This window comes from Triticum aestivum, chromosome 6B (assembly GCF_018294505.1).
Source record: "Triticum aestivum cultivar Chinese Spring chromosome 6B, IWGSC CS RefSeq v2.1, whole genome shotgun sequence".
NCBI lineage: Eukaryota > Viridiplantae > Streptophyta > Magnoliopsida > Poales > Poaceae > Triticum > Triticum aestivum.
The window spans coordinates 355617903-355626686 of NC_057810.1; positions in this window are offsets into that span (position 1 = coordinate 355617903).

Here is an 8784-nt window from a genome sequence, read left to right on the forward strand (position 1 = left end):
TGGCCTACTCTCTTCAAGGATCCTGTAAGTTTACTTTATCTTGTGATGAATGTCAAAGAATTGGTAATATCGGCAAGCGTCAAGAAATGCTTATGAATTATTCACTTGTTGTTGAAACATTTGATGTTTGGGGTTTTGATTATATGGGACCTTTCCCTTCCTCTAATGGGTATACAAATATTTTGGTTGCTGTTGATTATGTTACTAAGTGGGTAGAAGCTATTCCAACTAGTAGTGCTAATCATAACACTTCCATTAAAATGCTTAAAGAAGTAATTTTCCCAAGGTTTGGAGTCCCTAGATATTTAATGACTGATGGTGGTTCACACTTTATTCATGGTGCTTTCCATAAATGCTTTCAAAATATGATGCTAACCATAGAATTTCATCACCCTATCATCCTCAATCTAGTGGTCAAGTTGAACTTAGCAATAGAGAAACAAAACTAATATTACAAAAAATTGTTAATAGGTCCCAAAAGAACTGGTCCAAGAAATTGGATGATGCACTTTGGGCCTACAGAACGACATACAAATATCCTACGAGTATGTCTCCTTACAAAATTGTTTATGGAAAATCTTGTGATTTGCCTATAGAGTTAGAACATAAAGCTTATTGGTCAATTAAATAACTCAACTATGATTTCAAACTTACCGGTGAAATGAGGTTATTTGATATCAGCTCACTAGATGAATGGAGAACCCAGGCTTATGAAAATGCCAAATTATTTAAAGGAAAAGTTAAAAGATGGCATGGCAAAAGAATCCAAAAGCGGGAATTCAAAGTTGGAGAATATGTTATTTTGTACAATTCTCGTCTTAGATTCTTTGCAGGAAAACTTCTCTCTAAATAGGAAGGACATATATTATCGAGGAGGTTTATTGCTCTGGAGCTATCAAAGAATCAAACACTATATCTCATGTACGCCTATTAATGTTGAAAGCAATATTATTCAATCCATGACACCGGAGGAACACATAAAACAAACCTTTCGGAACACTCCAGAATACTAAAAAAGAGGAGGTACGTGATATAATAAGTAAACGGACTCCGAAAAATCCGCAAAAATATTTTTTGTCAGTTTTGGAATCTTACAAAAATTAGGAAAATAAGAAACAACCAGGAAGGCAACCGACTAGGGCACAAGACACGAGGGCGTGCCTGGCTTGCCTGGCGCGCCCAGGTGGGTTGTGCCCAACTCGGGAACCTTCCCGATTCCATTTTCCTCTCGTTTTCTTGTTTCCCAAGATAAAAAAATCTTTGTATACCCCCTGAACGTATTGACCACCGTATCACGGAGAAATCTTATGTTCTTCTTTCGTGCTATTTTTCTGGCAGATATGAAAATATGTCATCTCAAGACTCGGAGGGTGAGAGCTATATTGCTGATCATATTGCAAACCCCAAGGTTTATAGAGATGTGGAACATTATGGTTGGACCATGAAGGAAGAATAAGACGATGATCTGAAAGGGAAAGAAGAGACAAGCTCAGATGAAGATGAAATTCCATTACTTCAACCTGGAGACATGCATGTGGAATTCAAGAAGTCAAGTATCCCTAATAAAGCAAAGAAACCTAAGGTCCAGTTCATCCCTTTTCGTCTCTTGCAGGAAAACAAGCAGGAATTATGCAAAAAGATATTAAAGCTTGAGCAGGAGATTGATTACTTGAAGGAGGAAAATTCCATCCTCAGGCGTAAGATGAGGAAGAAGAACACTCATACTACATCAGCACCACCATCATCATCTTCCCCACCAAAGGAGACTTGAGTTCATGGTATGGGCACTCCCCTTGGCTTGTGCCAAGCTCAGGGGAGGTGCCCAGTATCGTATCACCAACGCTATCTTTGCCTTTATCTATTTAGTTCGATCTTTAATTATCCTATGATTTAGTTGAATAAAAAATTAGTTTGATCCTTTCGTTTCGAGTGCTTCCTTAGTGATTTATGTTTCTGTGTAATCGCGTGTAATATATATACTAAAGAGTAGTTTGAGTTTTGTTTCTTTACTCTTTTGTTCTAAACAAAAGAAAGGAAAATAAATGAAAAAGACCATATGCTAATCTTATGGTAAGTAATGACATCACATAAGGAAAATTATAAGTGGTAAAATTCATTGGATATTCACAAACATAGCATTGGTCAATGATGCAATTCATGAAATAATTAATAAGGGAAGAGAAGATTTACATGCAATTACACTATCTTGGACATCCTTTATGATTGTGAGCCCCCACTAAATGTTATGTGTCAAAATTGTTGACGTTGGACAAGAAAGACAACATAATGATTTATGTTTGTTAATATTCACATAGAAGTTATATTGTCATAGATCCTTCAACATATGGTGCTTGCTCAATATCTTTGCTAGCCAAAAACTCCCCACTAAGTAGAGATACTACTTGTGCATCCAAAAACCCTTAAACCCAAGATCTTATTTTGAGAGTCCACCATACGTACTTATGGTAAGATCCTTCAAGTAAGTTACCATCGATGCAATAAGGCAATAAATGTTGCTTCTAAATGTGTTGGATCATTTAGTGTAAGAGAAAATTGAGCGATGTACGAACTTGTGATGGCAAAGTAATAAAAGCGACGATCTGCATAATAAAGGTTGCTATCATAAGGGGCAATAACATGACGTTCTTTTGCATTAAGGGATTTGGCATACAAACAAAAAAGCACGTGTCAACCTCTGCTTCCCTCTACGAAGGGCATATCTTTTACTTTTATGTATTTACTTTTATGTAAGAGTCAAAGTATTCTTCCCTATTCCTTTTTATTTTCTCTTTTTTTGGAAGCATCATGTGGTGAGGAAATATCTAGGCACATATATCCAGTTGGATATGAGTGGGCATGAGTTATTATTGTTGACATCACCCTTGAGGTGAATACGTTGGGAGGTGAAACTATAAACCCTATCTTTATATGTGTCCGGTTGAAACTTTTTGTTCATGGGTATGCTGTGAGTGTTAGCAATCATAGAAGGTTAAATGATGGTTGAGTATATGGACTTTCCTAAAGGCTTCGATACGCGACCCTTCCTGAAAATATGATAAATTGTAGTTGCAAAGTTGACTCAGAACATAATTTGTTGGTTTTCAATAAGGTTTATGATTTATACTTCAATGTTGTGATGAATTGTTACTTGTTCATGAGAAGTTATATGATAAAAGTTATGTGATAAAGTTTTATGTTAAGTTCTCTGTTGTTATAATTATAAGCATGATGCTTCTACGTCCGTATTTTGTTTTTATCGACACCTCTCTCTCTAAGAATGTGGGCATGTTTTTCGATTTCGGTTTTTCGCTTGAGGACAAGCGAGGTCTAAGCTTGGGGGAGTTGATACGTCCATTTTGCATCATGTTTTCTTACTGTTATTTATAATGTTTTTATGCATAATAATGCTTTATGGAGTAATTCTAATGCCTTTTCTGTCATAAGATGCAAGTTTTACACAAATAGGGAGAATGCCGGCAGCTGGATTTCCGGACCTGAAAAAGCTACATCAGAGTTACCTATTATGCACATCTCCAATTAAGTTGAAAATTTATGGAGAATTGTTTTGGAATATTGATGTCGCTTGAACTACGTCGGTATTTCCCCAAAGAGGAAGGGATGATGCAGCACAACTACGGTAGGTACTTCTCTCAGTTATGAAACCTAGGTTATCAATCCAATAGGAGAACCAAGCAACAATATGTAAATGGTACCTGCACACAAAGAGCAAATACTTGCAACCAGACGCGTAAGAGGAGTTGTCAATCCCTCTTGGGTAAAATATAGAAACAAAATAAATTAAATAAAGAAAAAGTGCAGCAAGATATTTTTGGGTTTTTGGAATAATAGATCTGAAAATAAAAGTGGAAAATAATAGATCGGAAAGCAAATACGATGAAGAATAGACCCGAAGGCCATAGATTTCACTAGTGGCTTCTCTCGAGAAAAATAGCATATGGCGGGTAAACAAATTACTGTTGGGCAATTGATAGAACCTCAAATAATTATGACGATATCCAGGCAATGATCATTATATAGGCATCACATCCAAGATTAATACACTGACTCCTGCCTGCATCTACTACTATTACTCCACACATCGACCGCTATCCAACATGCATCTAGTGTATTAAGTTCATGGAGAAACGGAGTAATACAATAAGAACGATGACATGATGTAGACAAGATCTATTCATGTAGGAATAGACCCCATCTTGTTATCCTTAATGCAATGATCAATATGTGTCTTGCTACTCCTTCTGTTACTGGGAAAGAACATCGCATGACAGAACCCATCACAAAGCACCTCTTCCCATGGCAAGAAAAATCGATCTAGTGGGCCTAACTAAACCAAAGATTCGAAGAAGAAATACGAGGCTATAAGTAATCATGCATATAAGAGATCAAAAGAAGACTCGGATAACTTTCATGGATAAAATAGATCTGATCATAAACTCAAAGTTCATCGGATCCCAACAAACACATCACAAAAAGAGTTACATCAAACAGATCCCTAAGAGAACATTGTATTGAGAATCAAAAGAGGGAGAGGAAGCCATCTAGCCTCTAAATACGGACTCGTATGTCTACAATTAACTACTGATGCATCATTGGAGAGGCGCCAATAAGGATGATGAACCCCTCCGTGATGGTGTCTAGATTGGATCGGGTAGTTCTGGAACTTGCGGCAGTTGGAATTGTGTTTCATCGACTCCCCTAGGGTTTTTGGATTTTCAGGGTATTTATAGAGCAAAGAGGCGGTGCGGAAGGCGACCGAGGTGGGCACAACCCACCAGGGCGCACCCAGGTGGGCTGTGCTCCACTCGGAGCCCCCCTCTGGTACTTCTTTGGCCCAACAGGTGTCTTCTAGTCCAGAAGAAATCTCCAAAAAGTTTTGCTACATTTGGACTCCGTATGGTATTGGTTTTCTGCAAACTAAAAACAACAACTGGCACTAGGCACTATGTCAATAGGTTAGTCCCAAAAAATTATATAAAGTTGCTATAAAATGATTTTGAAACATCCAATAATGACAATATAATAGTATGGAAGAAGCAAAAATTATAGATACGTTGGAGACATATCAGCATCCCCAAGCTTAATTCCTACTCGTCCTCGAGTAGGTAAATGATAAAAATAGAACTTTTGATGTGGAATGCTGCCTAACATTTTCATCACATATTCTTTTCTTTTGTAGCATAAACATTTGATATTTTATATGATTCAAAGCAGTAGTCTAGTTTTGACTTGAAGATTTCAATACTCAAGCATATCAACAAGCAACCATGTCTTTCAAAATATCAACACTAAAGCAAGTTATCCCTAGCTCATTATGCTCAATCATCGATCCATTCATGAAACATACTCGCATACTAGCTACACCCAATGCTCAAGTACGATCATAGTGACCCTTAGTTGGTGCTTTTTAAGAGAAGATGGAGACTCAAATAAAAATAAAAATTGCATAAAATAAATAGAAAGGCCCTTCGTAGAGGGAAGTAGGGATTTGTAGAGGTGCAGAGATAAAACATTTGGGTGGCATGCTTTTCCTGTCAACAAAAACGATCGAGTAGGTCCCAATACTTTCCATGCTAGATATATCATAGGCGGTTCCCAAACAAAAAATAAAGTTTATTCCTTTTTCCACCATACTTTCACATTCCACGGCTAGCCGTATCCACGGGTGCCGTCCATACCAACACTTTCCAAGGAATTTATTATTTAACAACATAGAGTAAATTCATTTTTCATTTCGAGACTGGGCATCCCTAATACCATTGCCGTACTCTCGTGCAATGACAAGTGAATAAACACTCATCTTGAGAATAACATATCTAGCATGGAAAAATATCAGCCACCCCCTACCGTTTCATGAGCGGTACGAGCACACAAAAAGGAGATTTATGTTGAAAATTAGAGTTGGCACATACAAATTTGCTTAGAACGGCACAGAAATACCGCATATAGGTAGGTATAGTGGACTCATATAGCAAACTGGTTTAAAGGATTTTGGATGCACTAGTAGTATTCCTACTTAGTACAAGTGAAGGCTAGCAAAAAGATTGAGAAGCATCCAACCAAGAAACAAAAAATCTCATAAGCGAGCATTAGGCATAACTAACACTGAATAATGCACCACAAGTAGGATGTAATTTCATTACATAACTATTGACTTTCGTGCTTGCATAGGGAATCACAAACCTTAACACCAATATTCTTACTAAAGCACAATTACTCACCAACATGACTCACATATCACTATCATCATATCACAAAACTATTACAAAGAATGAAGTTTATTTTGTCCAATGATCTTCATGAAAGTTTTTATTATATCCTTCTTGAATATCTATCACTTTGGGACTAGTTTCATATGTCGCTTTGATAGCTCAAACAAATCTAAGTGAAGAACATGAGCATAAATGTTTTTTCTCTCAAAATAATATAAGTGAAGCATGAGAGAATTTCTTCAAAAATTACTAACTCTTAAATAAATTTAAGTGAAGCATGAGAGCATTTCTTGAAAAACATTAAAGCACACTATGCTCAAAAAGATATAAGTGAAGCACTAGAGCAATTCCATAGCTCAAAGATTTTAAGTAAAGCACATATATCAATTCTAGCAAATCATAGGATAATTTTAGCTCTCTCAAATAGATGTGTTCAGAAAGGATACTTGAAACAAAACAAAAAGCAAAACAAGCAAAGACTCATATAATATAAGATGCTCCAAGCAAAACTCATGATATGTGACGAATAAAAATATAGCTCCAAGTAAAATACCGATGGTTGTTAGAAGAAAGAGGGGATGCCACTCGTGGCATCCCAAAGATTAGTTGCTTGTTTCTCCTTGAATATTACCTTGGGGTGCCATGGGCATCCCCAATCTTAGGATCTTCTTAGTTGTTACTCCTTATTCCTTCATCCATCGTGATCTCACCCAAAACTTGAAAACTTCAATCACACAAAACTTAACGAAACCTTCGTGAGATCCGTTAGTATAACAAAGCAAATTACCACCCTAAGTACTATTGCAAACCCATCCATATTTTATTATTGCATTATATCTATTGTATTCCAACTTTGATATGGCTCACACCCCATGATACAACCGATAGATTCATCAAAATAAGCACACAATGCAACGAAAACAGAATCTGTCAAAAATAGAACAGTCTGTAGCAATCTGAAAACTTAGAATACTTCTGTAACTCCAAAACCTCTGAACAATTAGGAAAATGTGAGCAATTTGTATGTCAACCTTTTGTAGAAAAATCAGGATTTTATCGCGCTTTTGTGTTTTTTCAAAATTGTTTTACTGGAGATAAAAGTTTCTATTTTTCAACAAGGTCAAATAAACTATCACCCAACATGATCCCAAAGGCTTACTTGGCACAAACACTAATCAAAACATGAAAAACTCCATCATAACAGTAGCATAATTTTGCAAACACTCAAGAGCAGAAAGAAAAGGCAAAAATAAATTTTATTCATTGGGTTGCCTCCCAACAAGCACTATCGTTTTACGCCTCTTGATTAATTCATATGGTGGCCTAATTCTTGTCCCAGGGAAGTGTTCCATACCTTCCTTAGTATAAATTGAGATTTAATAGTGCCTTCTTTCAAATCAATCATGGCACCTATAGTGCGTAAATGGTCTACCAAGTATAATTGGACAAGACGGACTGCAATCAATATCAATAACAACAAAATCTATGGGCACATAATTCCTATTTGCCAGAATAAGAACATCATTAATTCTTCACATAGGATTTTTAATAGTAGAATCCACCAAGTGCAAATTTAAAGAACACTCTTCAATATTGGTAAGACTAAGCACATCACATAAAGACTTCAGAGTTGTGGAAACACTAGCACCCAAATCACATAAAAGAAAACACTCATAATTTTTGATCTTGACTTTGATGGTGGGTTCCCATTCATCATGTAATTGTCTAGGAATTGACATCTCTAATTCCAACTTTTCTTCCAAAGCTTTCATCATAACATCAACAATATGTTTAGTAAAAGCTTTATTTTGTTCATAAGCATGGGTGGATTAATCATGGATTGCAACAAAGAAATACAATCAATCAAAGAGCAATTATCATAATTAAAGTCTTTGTAATTCAAAAGAGTGGGCACATCACTAGTTAATGTTTTGACCTCTCCAAACCCACTTTTATCATTTTTTCATCAAGATATTTACCCTCCTAATTATTGGGATGCCTTCTAACTAAATTTCACTCTTCTTCAGTCCCTTAATCATCAATTTTAATCTTACTAAACAAGGAATCAATAGAAGAAACACCAATCACTTTAAGATCTTTATCATTTTTATGAAAGCAATCACTAGAAAACGCCCTTTCTAAAAATTCTCTTTTAGCTCTAAGCATAGCGGTGCTTTTCTTACTTTCATCCGTAGAAACATATAAAGCCTTAATTGATTCCTCAATATTAGGCACTAAATTTTTTAACTTGACATTTTATACATCATGAGAAATTCTATCAATGCTTCTAGACATATCATCAATATTATTCAACTTTTTTCTATCGTAATATTGAAAACCTTTTGAGCATTGATAAATTATTTAATATTATTCTCAAGATCAGAGGTGTTCCTATTATTACTATAAGAAGGATTACCATAGGAATTACCATAATTATTAGAGGAATTTCTAGGAAAAGGCCTAGGATTAAAATTACCTCTATAAGCATTGTCATTAAAATTGCTTCATGAGACAAAATTCTCATCTACAGAATCAATATTTTTCTCAATCAAAG